The 12,321-nt window shown below is 45.5% G+C and overlaps 1 protein-coding gene across 5 annotated transcripts in view; it reads right to left on the reverse strand.

Annotated features, from left to right (window-relative positions):
* LOC142291940 (formin-like protein 3) overlaps positions 1-12,321 on the reverse strand; it is a 168,861-nt gene that overhangs the window by 36,064 nt on the left and 120,476 nt on the right. The window lies entirely within an intron of this gene.

The raw sequence follows: 12,321 nt of genomic DNA on the forward strand, positions 1-12,321 counted from the left end.
CCCACCTCCTTCCCTCCTCCTTTTCTGGTGGACGCAGGTAAGGAGTTGTTTGTCGTTCCAGCGGCGTCACACATAGCGATGTGTGCTGCTGCAGGAACGACAAACAACATCGTACCTGTCGCTGCAGCGATACTATGGAAATGAACGACGTGACACCGAGAAACGATTTTTCACGTTTTTGTGCTCGTTGATCGTCGCTCATTTGTGTTACACGCTGCGATGTCGGTAACGACGCTGGATGTGTGTCACTAACGACGTGACCCCGAGATATATCGTTACCAATGTCACAGCATGTAAAGCACCCTTTAATCTTGGAATAATTGACCAATGTAAACCAGCAGGACACATATCTAGGCCAATGTAAACCAGCACGGCATAGATTTAAATCAATATAAACCAGCAGAGCACATATCTAGCCAATAATAATATTTATTCACTCATATAGCGCCATTAATTTCATAGCACTTTACATACATTGTGATTCCTAATGAGGACAGTGTTGCCAATCTAAAGTCCCTATCAGTATGTGTCTTTCGCATGTGGGAGGAAACCGGAGAAGCGGCAGGAAACCCACGCAAACCCGGGGAGAACATACAAACTCCTTGCAGATGGTGTCCTTGGTGGGATTTGAACCCAGGACCCCAGCACTGCAAGACTGCAGTGCTAACCACTGAGCCACCCTGCTACCCTTACCAATGTAAACCAGCAGGGCACATTTTTTTAAACCAATGTAGCTACATATCTAGACCAATGTAAACCAGCAGAGCACATATCTAGACTAAAGTACACCAGCAGGACATATTTCAAAACCAATGTAAACCAGCATGGTACATACAGTTAAAACCAGAGGTTTACATCCACTATCTAAAAAGACACATCTGCAGGTTTTTCTCATTATCTGACATGAAATAAGAATAAACCTTTACCGTTTTAGGTCAATTAGGAACCAACATTATTTATATTTGCCAAATGCCCGAATAATGAGAGAGAGAGAATGTTTTCAGGCATTTTTATTACTTTCTGCAAAGTCAAAAGTTTACATACACTTAAGGGCACTTTACACGCAGCGATATCGCTATCGATCTCTCTAGCGAGTGTACCCGCCCCCGTCGGTTGTGCGTCACAGGCAAATTGCTGCCCATGACGCACAACATCGTTTACACCCGTCACACATACTTACCTGCCTAGCAACGTCGCTGTGGCCAGCGAACCGCCTCCTTTCTAAGGGGGCGGTTCGTGCAGCGTCACAGCGGCGTCACTAAGTGGCCGCCCAATAGAAGCAGAGGGGCGGAGATGAGCGAGACGAACATCCCGCCCACCTCCTTCCTTCCTCATTGCGGACGGCCGCAGGTAAGGAGAGGTTCCTCGTTCCTGCGGTGTCACACATAGCGATGTGTGCTGCCGCAGGAACAACGAACAACCTGCGTCCTGCAACAGCAACGATAATCGGGAAAGGAACGAAGCGTCAACGATCAATGATTAGGTAAGTAATTTTGAACGTTAACGGTCGTTCATGTGTTTCACATGCAACGACGTCGCTAACGAGGCTGGATGTGTGTCACGAATTCCGTGACCCCAACGACATCTCGTTAGCGATGTCATTGTGTGTAAAGCGGCCTTAAGATTACTATGACATTATGCAATATGGTACAGCCCATATGAGGACGTCAGGTCTTTGGAAGCTTCTGATAGGTTTATTGGCAATATATGAGATAGAGACAGACCTGTGGATGTACTTCAATGCACACCTGAAATACACCGCTTGTTTGTGTAGCATCACGGGAAAGTAAAAAAAAAAAAAAAAAAAATCAGCCAAGATTTCAGGAAGAAAACTGTGGACTTGCACAAGTCTGGTTCATCCTTGGGTGCAATTTCCAGATACCTGAAGGTGCCTCATTCATCTCTACAAACAGTTATACGCAAGTACAATCAAGATGGGAATGTCCAGCCATCATACCGCTCAGGAAGGAGACTGGTTGTGTGTACCAGAAATGAACGTGCTTTGGTCAGATATATGCATATTAACCCAAGAACAAACGCAAAAGACCTTGTGAAGATGCTGGAGAAAGCTGGTAAGATTGAGTCATTATCCACAGTGAAACGAGTACTGTATCAACATGGGATGAAAGGCAACTCTGCCAGGAAGAAGCCATTACTCAAAAAGAAACATTAAAAAGCCAGATTAATGTTTGCAAATGCACACAGGAACAAAAACCTCAATTTTTGTAGACATGTCCTGTGGTCTGACGAAACTAAAATTGAACTGTTGGGCCATAAAAAAACCATAATATGTTTGTAGGAAAAAGGGAGAAGCTTTGATGCCTAAGAATATCATCCCAACTGTGAAAACACAGTGGTGCCAGCATCATGTTGTGGGGTTGTTTTGCTTCAGGAGGAACTGGTGCACTTCACAGAATAGATGGCACCATGAGGAAAGAAGATTATGTGTCAATACTGAAGCAACATCTCAAGATATCAGACAGAAACTTAAAGCTTGGGCAAAAATGGGTCTACCAAATGGACAATGACCCGAAGAATACTTCCACACTGGTTACAAAGTGGCTTAAGGATAACAATGTCAATGTTTTGGAGTGGCCATCACAAAACCCTGATCTCAATCTTATCGAAAATTTATGGGCAAAGCTGAAAAGGTAGGTACGAGCAAGGCGACCTACAAACATGGCTCAAATTCCTACCAGCTATTGTGAGAAGCTTGTGGAAGGATATCCAAAATGTTTGATCCAAGTCATACAGTTTAAGGGCAATGGTACCAAATACTAATGAAATGTATGTAAACTCTTGACTTTGCAGAAAATAATAAAAATGCCTTAAAACATCTCTCATTATTCTGGAATTTGGCAAATATAAATAATTTTGTTTCCTAATTGACTTAAAACGGGAAACCTTGAACTGATCTCCTTCACGGGTTGTGGTCCTGCCCCCATTTGAGTCCATTATGGTCACAGATCAAAAGTTGTATACAAAAGGTGTGGGGTCTTGAAGTTCGGCTCTCACCTGGGTTCGCTATTTTTCACCATTGGGAGGAGGGGAACGATACCAAAGGGAAGATGACTACCCCACCCAGACTTATGCATGTGATACTTCTGGCAGCCAAGAGAGCGATACTAAAAAATTGGTTGGAGTCTAGGGTCCCCGCGATTGAAGAGATCTTGGGTCAGCTCATGCATCTTCTTGAAATAGAAGGATTGGATGCAGAGAGAAGGGCGGATAGAATACGACAGCACTTTACCAAATGGAAGAAATTCATACTGGCCTATTGTACTCGGGAGGAGATAGTCAGGATTATGTCACCTTTCAAAGACACAGTCTGGTATCATACTGAAAAATTGAAGGGTACATTGGATGGCTTGGAGGTGGGGGAGGAAAGGCTGAAAGCTGACTAAAAGGAGAGGGGGAAATAACCGATTTGAGTGGGACTTCTTTATTGTATGTCATTACCATGTTCACAAGGGTTCAATGGGGGGAATGATAAGAATGATGGGTTAAGGGGTCGCTGCTTTCCTTTGCTTTATCTTGCCATGTTACGGTTATTGATTTTAAAAATTGGTATGGAATTTGGGATGATCAAACATGACAATGTAATGTTGAATTTGCAATGCTGAATTCGCTTATGCCAGTGTTATGTTATTGAAAAATTTGAATAAAAATATAGTTAAAAAAAAAAAAACGGGAAACCTTTAGGCCCTGTGCACATGCTAAGGTTTTTGCCGCGGTTTTGCTGCATGAATTGCTGCAGAAAATGTTCATGACCTTTCTGCAGTCTTTCCCCAGCAAAGCCTATGGTAAAAAAAAAATATGCTGTGCGCACACTGTTTTTTTTCCCCTACAGGTTTTGCTGCAGAATTTCTGCAGAAAAAAGAATTAACATGTCACTTCTTTTCTGCAGGTACCTTCGTTTTTTTCCATAACTAATAGTAAAAAAACGCAGGGACCAACCCACGGAAATAACGCGGTAAAAACGCAGGTGCATTTTTTCGGTGGTTTTTGACGCGGGTGCGCTATTCTGCCATAGGGTGCGGATTTTTCTTAAGAAAGGTCCATTTTCTAGTGTGTACAGGGCCTTATTCTGATTTCATGTCAGATAGTGAGAAAAACCTCCAGATGTGTCTTTTTAGATAGTGGATGGTAACTTCTGGTTTCAACTGTATCTAGAGCAATGTAAACCAGCAGGGCACATTTCTAAACCAATGTAAAACACAGGATACACTACATACAGTATGTTGACCAGTGTAAACTAGCAGAACATATGGTATATCTATTCCAATGTAAACCAGCAGGGCTCATATCTCGTCCCCTTATATATGTGATCATACTGGCCTCAGACCCTCATTTCCAATGCTTTTTTTCCCCTAATAGTGAATGAATGCAGTGCTATCAGCATTTCAGAAGCCTGCTCCTAGGATCAGTGGTGGTGCCAGGAGTCCACAAGGTATCACCTATTCCATGGGTAGTTTATAAAGTTTATCCTCATCATTAAAAGTTTAATGAAGAACATAATTTGTCATGCTGTGAGGTCTACAGGACTGTGAATACACACCTTAGGGGTACTTTGCACGCTGCAACATCGCTAGCCAATTGTAGCGATGCCGAGCGCGATAGTCCCCGCCCCCGTCGCAGATGCGATATCTTGTGATAGCTGCCGTAACGAATATTATCGCTACGGCAGCTTCACACGCACTCACCTGCCCTGTGACGTCACTCTGCCCGGTGACCCACCTTCTTCCTAAGGGGGCGGGTCGTGCGGCATCACACGGCAGGCGGCCAATAGAAGCGGGGGGGCGGAGATGAGCGGGACGTTAACATCCCGCCCACCTCCTTCGTTCCTCATTGCAGGCGTGACGCAGGTAAGGAGATGTTCCTTGCTCCTGCAGCTTCATACACAGCGATGTGTGCTGCCGCAGGAACGAGGAACAACATCGTACCTGTCGCTGCAGCGAAATTATGGAAATGACCGACACTACACAGATCACCAATTTTCAACGCTTTTGTGATCGTTTATTGGTGCTTCTAGGCTTTACACGTTGAGACGTCGTTACCGGCGCCGGATGTGTGTCACTTTCGATTTGACCCCCGACGAGATCGCAGTAGCGATGTCACAACGTGCAAAGTACCCCTTAGTTAGAACATATGTAATGCAATGTATTTATACTAGTACTTGATTCGTAAACTAGAGCTATAAATAATCAGTATGTATGTTTATGTATACAGTATATACAGTTACAATTAAAATTATTCAACATACATTAAAAGTCAGGTTTATTAGCAAAAGTTACAAACTCTTGGGTGTTTGCAATAAACCAAAACAAGAACAAATTAAACATTTTAACACAACTAATACTAGTGGCTTCTCCAAATTCATCACAAAATACAACTTCAATGACTACTCCATTCTCAGAATGATGAATCCCCGTCATGACAAGCATCTTCAGCACTTAGTAGAGCACCTTTGGCTGTTATGACATGATGTAAACACGATGCACGGTGAGACACCAGCTCCTGGAAGCATTCCTGAGGAGCATTAGCCCATTCCTCATGGGCAATGGCCTCCAGTTCACTAATAACTTTGAGTTCAAGAGGGTGGTCTAAAAAGTTAGGAGAAGAGATCATTATCTTGCATAATCAAGGAATAGGTTACAGAAAGATCCGCAATGGCACTGAATCCTCCTAGAGATATGGTTAGAAGCAGCATTCACATGTTCTAAGATAAAGGACACTGGCTACACCACCTGGACGAGGCAAAAAGAGGAAGCGATCACCGGCTGCCATCTGATTCCTGAGGATGTCGGTGGTCAAAAACCCTCAAGTGACTGCAAAAGATTTGCATCAAGATTTCGTGGCAGCAGGCACTGAGGTTTCAGTTTGCACGGTAAGGACTCGCTCCCAATTGCATATAAATCGGATGAGTGCAATGCGAGAAGAAAATCGGACTATACTCGGATCAATGAGTCAGTGCTGATCTGTGAGGTTTTTCTCAGCTGTATTTGGCCCGAGAACAAAATATTGCAGCATGCTGTGTATGGCCGCGTATATAGGATGAGACTGGCCAATGCAAGTCTATGGATGAGACATAAAAAATGGACGTCACGCGGACCATCCATATGCCATCTGAGTTTCAAGGATACATTATCATTCTGTAGCACAGAACACTGTAAATGGGCCTGTAAATGATTGTTGAATAATAGCAGATGAGAAAAAAAAAACGACTTGGTATACAGATTGCATAAGCATGTTATACAGATGTAAGCGAGAACCCCACCTCCCCTCTCACCAAAAGAAAACAAAAACCGCACACTTACATAGGACTCACTTGACATTTGGCACACCAAATGGATTTCACTTGTCCAACTTTTTATGGATGAAAATGGGATCCATTTTTTTCAACGCAAGTGGGAGGGAGCCCTAAGTCACATACTAATCATTGACTCTTTCCATGTATGAAGCCTGAGATAATCACTTCTATTGACACAAGCACAAGAAAGGTCAGCTCCAGTAAGCGCCAAAGCATATAGATAAACCACAAAAACACTTGGATTCTGTACAGTGGCCAAACAAAACTGGAACAAATGGGTATGTCGGTATGTCTGGAGGGGACAGAATGAAGCAAACGCTGAAAAGAACACCCTGCCTACATTATAGCATGGTGGTGACTCTGTGATGCTTTGCTTCCTATGGGACTGGAAACCTACAGCGTGTGGATGACAAGATGGATTCAATCAAGTATCAGGAAATTGCCATGCGTTCTGCGAGGAAGCTCAATCTTAGGTATCAATGGTCCTTGAACAGGACAATGATTGCAAATGTACCTCAAAGTCCACAAAGGCCTCCTTCACACGTCTGAAAATCACGCACGTTTTTCACGGACGTGTCAAAGGTGCGTATTACCCTCCGTGTGCCGTGTTTATGGCACACGTGTGTTCTCCGTGTGTTATCCGTGAAAACACATGGAGAACGGGAACTTTCTGATCACCTTTCCCTGGCGTTGCTGTCCGTGGTGCTGATCTTCGGTCTCCGGTCCTGCAGACTCCCCACTGCTGCTGCTTCCGGCCGAAGTGGAGTGAATATACAATGAGCATAATGAGCGGGGGTCGGAAGCAAGTGACAGCAGCGGCAGAAACAGCAGTGTTGGAGAAGGTGAGTACAGAAATTCTTTTTATTTCACAGGCACGTGTTTTCTCCGGTGTGTTTCACACGGATCACATCCGTGTGGACCGTGTGCGGTCCGTGTGACACCCGTGATGCCGGAGAAAAACTGACATGTCTACTTGTGGAGCACACGGGCACACATATGATCCACATGTACACACGGTCCATGGAAGAACATGTGCGTGAGCGCAGACCCATAGATTTTAATGGGTCTATGTGTGCTCGTGTCTCTGACATGTGAGGAAATGGACGAAACACGTACCGGAGACACGGACGTGTGAAGGGGGCCTTAGGCATAGTTTAAGAAGATTTTGGAGTGGTTGTCAGGTGCATGACATGAATTCCATAGTAAATCTTTGATGGGAGTTGAAAGATGCATTGGCTGTATGCAAATTCAAAAATATTAATGAACTTGAGGCTATTAAAAGGGTATTCTCATCTCCAAGATCCTATCCCAATATGTAGTAGGAGTGATAATAATAAACTCCAATTAGAAATATATACCAACAGAACCATGGTGATTAAATACACATCCCTCAGGTGACCATGTTACAAGCCATAGTTATATCGTAGACACCCGGGGAAAATACACTCTCCTAAATAAGATACCAACCAAATGACAATGGAGAATTTCAGTGTATAAATAATAAATATTCAACAATAAGAAATATAAAGACAATACAAGACTTCATATAGGCCAGAAAATGGACACCGTGCCCTTGCTTATCCCATAAAAATTTGTAAATCATGAAAATAACCATCTATCTAATTGGGTACAGACATCAGGTGCAAAGTGCTTGTAAAGTGCAAATGTTTGTTGCATTGGATTCCAGACAGGAATCGCCCCTGTAACAACATCAATTGAAAGTTACTAATACACAAGGGGGCAACACTGGTATACAGAGTGTAATGTCAACATGCATTCATAAAAATAGTTTGTATGAAAAATTATCTTACCCACTATTAGTAGAGGTGTAGATGTGTAGCCCCATTACCTTCAGGTCGCCTCAGGGTCTTCCGGGACTTCACGTGTTGGGAATCTTCTGGCCACAGGTTAGTCAGGTTAACTTCAATGGGAATCCTGACGCCACTCTCGGTATTTGCGATCAGGGGGTGACCGCCACTGCAGTTTAACGAGCGCCTGGGGCTGATGGTAAATGCAGTCTGGTGTTATGGCCTCCCGAGAGTGAGGTTGGCCCCAGGGGCTCTGGTGTAAACTCTGGTGTAAGTGTGTAGTACCACAGGTCGCAGAAGAACTCACACACAGGCAGCAATGTCTTTCAGGGTTTTTACTCACTTTCAGAAGGTAGCCGTGAGTCAACCCGGGCGACGCTATGATGAACCAGGTGGAACCAGGTATCCCTCCGGCTGATGTAGGGGTGACTGCTGACACGCCTTTCTTGTTTGGGGTGTCTCCTTACTTTTAGTACTGCGGGAATCACCCAGGGAAGTCGCAACTGCCGTTCTCCCCTTTCTGGCCCGTTTGCTGGCAGCGTGGACCAAGGTTAAGATGGCTCCAGGCTCAATCCTCCTTATGGACCCCCTCGTTGCTGCTGATGCTGCGGACTCTGTGTGGTTGGGTGAGGTACATCCAGTACCCTCACCAGCAGGTTTAGCAGGCCGAGTAAATGGGTTCCTGCTCTAGGGACCTGTTTCCCCATGTGGGCCTGGTCTACCGGTGGTCTCCTTACTCAGCCACATCTTCACTAGGTGGATTTCAGGCAGCACCACTGGGTAGCCGCTCTCCCCCGCCAGCAGCCAGGTGCAGGGTCTGACAGTGTCCTGCTCCTCTGCTCTACACCTCAGACGTGGCTGCTCACCTCCTTCTCCTCCGACTGCCACTGCACACTCTCCGTCTCCAGTCCCACTACCCACCACTAGCTGGGATGCTAGGGCTACGCCCCCCTCCCTTGGTCTGCCCAGGGGTTCCCTCTACTGTGTGTGTGTCCTGGTAACTTCGTGTCTGTGTTTGTCCACACCCTAGTCAGCCTTTGTGATTACCTGTTTTGCACTCACTCAGTCTGAGTGCAGTACTCAGTGGTGCCTGACCAGGTCAAGGGCGCCACATAGACAAGGGCACATGAACCGACGGACTGTAACTAGTAATTAGTAACTGTGAATTGATGATGTTACAAGGGCGATTCGTGTCTGGAATCCAATACATTGGCACTTTACAAGCACTTTGCGCCTCACGTCTGTACCCAATTGGACAGCTCACTATCAATATTTGAGCCTGTCACAGAAGAAGAAGTGACGCGTCTCCTTGCCTCTTCCCGCCCAACAACATGCACCAGTGACCCTCTTCCCTCACATCTCCTTCAGGCTCTCTCCCCAGCTGTCATTACCTATCTAACCAAAATGTTTAACCTCTCTCTTTCATCAGGTATCTTTCCTTCATCATTTAAACATGCCATCATAACCCCTCTACTTAAAAAACCTTCCCTCAATCAGAACTGTGCCGCTAACTACAGACCAGTCTCTAACCTTCCCTTTATCTCTAAGCTCCTGGAACGTTTGGTACACTTTCGACTAATCCGCTATTTATCTGAAAACTCACTTCTTGATCCCTCTCAATCTGGTTTCCGCTCTTTACACTCCACCGAAACGGCCCTCACCAAAGTCTCAAATGATCTATTAACAGCAAAATCTAAAGGCCACTATTCCCTATTGTTTCTCTTGGATCTCTCAGCTGCTTTTGACACTGTGGATCACCAACTTCTCCTCACCATGCTTAGCTCTATTGGCCTCAAGGACACTGCTCTCGCCTGGTTCTCCTCCTATCTCTCCGACCGCTCCTTCACGGTTTCCTTTGCTGGCTCTTAGGGGTGCTTCACACACAGCGAGCTCGCTGCCGAGATCGCTGCTGAGTCACGCTTTTTGTGACGCAGCAGTGACCTCATTAGCGATCTCGCTGTGTGTGACAATGAGCAGCGATCTGGCCCCTGCTGCGAGATCGCTGCTCGTTACACACAGCCCTGGTTCGTTTTCTTCAAAGCCGCTCTCCTGCTGTGACACACAGATCGCTGTGTGTGACAGCAAGAGAGCGACAAATGAAGCGAGCAGGGAGCAGGAGCCGGCGTCTGACAGCTGAGGTAAGCTGTATCCAAGATAAACATCGGGTAACCAAGGTGGTTACCCGATATTTACCTTAGTTACCAGCCTCTGCAGCTCTCACGCTGCCAGTGCCGGCTCCGGCTCTCTGCACATGTAGCTGCTGTACACATCGGGTTAATTAACCCGATGTGTACAGCAGCTAGGAGAGCAAGGAGCCAGCGCTAAGCAGTGTGCGCGGCTCCCTGCTCTCTGCACATGTAGCTGCATTACACATCGGGTTAATTAACCCGATGTGTACTGTAGCTAGGAGAGCAAGGAGCCAGCGCTCAGTGTGCGCGGCTCCCTGCTCCCTGCTCACACTGGTAACTAATGTAAACATCGGGTAACCATACCCGATGTTTACCTTAGTTACCAGTCTCCGCAGCTTCCAGACGGCGGCTCCGTGCAAGCGCAGCGTCGCTTGCACGTCGCTGCTGGCTGGGGGCTGTTCACTGGTCGCTGGTGAGATCTGCCTGTTTGACAGCTCACCAGCGACCATGTAGCGATGCAGCAGCGATCCTGACCAGGTCAGATCGCTGGTCGGATCGCTGCTGCATCGCTAAGTGTGAAGGTACCCTTACTCCACTCCTCTCCCCCTCACCTTCGGGGATCCTCAAGGCTCAGTCTTGGGCCCTGTCCTTTTCTCTCTATACACCGCCCCTATTGGACAAACCATCAGCCGATTCAGTTTCCAATACCATTTCTATGCTGATGACACCCAATTATATATATCATCTCCAATCATCACCCCTGCTTTCTTACAAAATACCAGGGATTGTCTGTCTGCTGTCTCTCAAAGCATGTCCTCCCTCTATCTGAAACGGAACCTCTCCAAAACTGAGTTTCTTGTGTTTCCTCCCTCTGCCAACCAATCTACACCCGACATCTCAATTACCTTCGATGATTCAATCATTATTCCCAAGCAGCATGCTCGCTGTCTTGGGGTCATATTTGACTCAGAACTCTCCTTCATTCCCCATATACATTCACTCACTCGCACATGTCGCCTACATCTCAAAAACATCTCCAGAATCCGACCATTTCTTACTTTGGAAACTGCAAAAACCCTTACTGTCGCTCTTATTCATTCCCGCCTAGATTACTGCAACTCTTTATTGATTGGTCTCCCTCGGACCAAACTCTACCCTCTCCAATCCATCTTGATTGCAGCTGCCAGGGTCATATTCCTGTCCAGCCGCTTCACCGATGCCTCCACCTTGTGCCAGTCACTACACTGGCTACCTATCAGCTACAGAATACAATACAAACTCCTATCCCTCACCCACAAAGCTCTCCACAGCTCTGCACCACCATATATCTCATCCCTCATCTCTGTCTATCATCCTACCCGCCCCCTTCGTTCCGCAAATGATCTTAGACTAAAATCCTGCATAATACGAACCTCACACCTCCGTCTCCAAGACTTTTCTCGTGCCGCGCCAGTTTTCTGGAATGCACTACCCCAAAAAATGCGACTAATATCCAGCCCCCAAGTTTTTAAGCGTACATTAAAAACACATCTCTTCAGACAAGCTTATCATAACTTACTAACCTAACTGTCCCCCGTCCCACCTTCTAAATGCTACTCATAACCTTCTCTCTCCTATTTCTGTCCTCACATCCTACATACAACCAATAGCACGTAAGGGCACCCAAAAGGTTACTGTCAAAAGACCAGATCAGTCATCTTTATATGTAACTAATTAATTAGCATAACAATAGCCAGCCAGATCTACAAGTGTGCTTCACCTTTTGTGTTCCCCTTCTTCCCCATAGATTGTAAGCTTTCGAGTAGGGCCCTCATTCCTGTTGAATTATGTGCCATTTTGTTTTGTATTTGTCTATACAACCCCCCACCGGATTGTAAAGTGCTGCGGAATATGTTGGCGCTATATAAATAAACTTTATTATTATTATTATTATTATTATATATTGTATACATTTTCATGGGTTTAGCAATGCACTAGTTTCCTTACTTTGGTTCATGTGCCCTTTATTAATATTGGGTAAGATTACTTTTCATACAGACATTATTACTACAAGTGCATGTTTACACTATATTCC

This window comes from Anomaloglossus baeobatrachus, chromosome 2 (assembly GCF_048569485.1).
Source record: "Anomaloglossus baeobatrachus isolate aAnoBae1 chromosome 2, aAnoBae1.hap1, whole genome shotgun sequence".
Classification (NCBI taxonomy): domain Eukaryota; kingdom Metazoa; phylum Chordata; class Amphibia; order Anura; family Aromobatidae; genus Anomaloglossus; species Anomaloglossus baeobatrachus.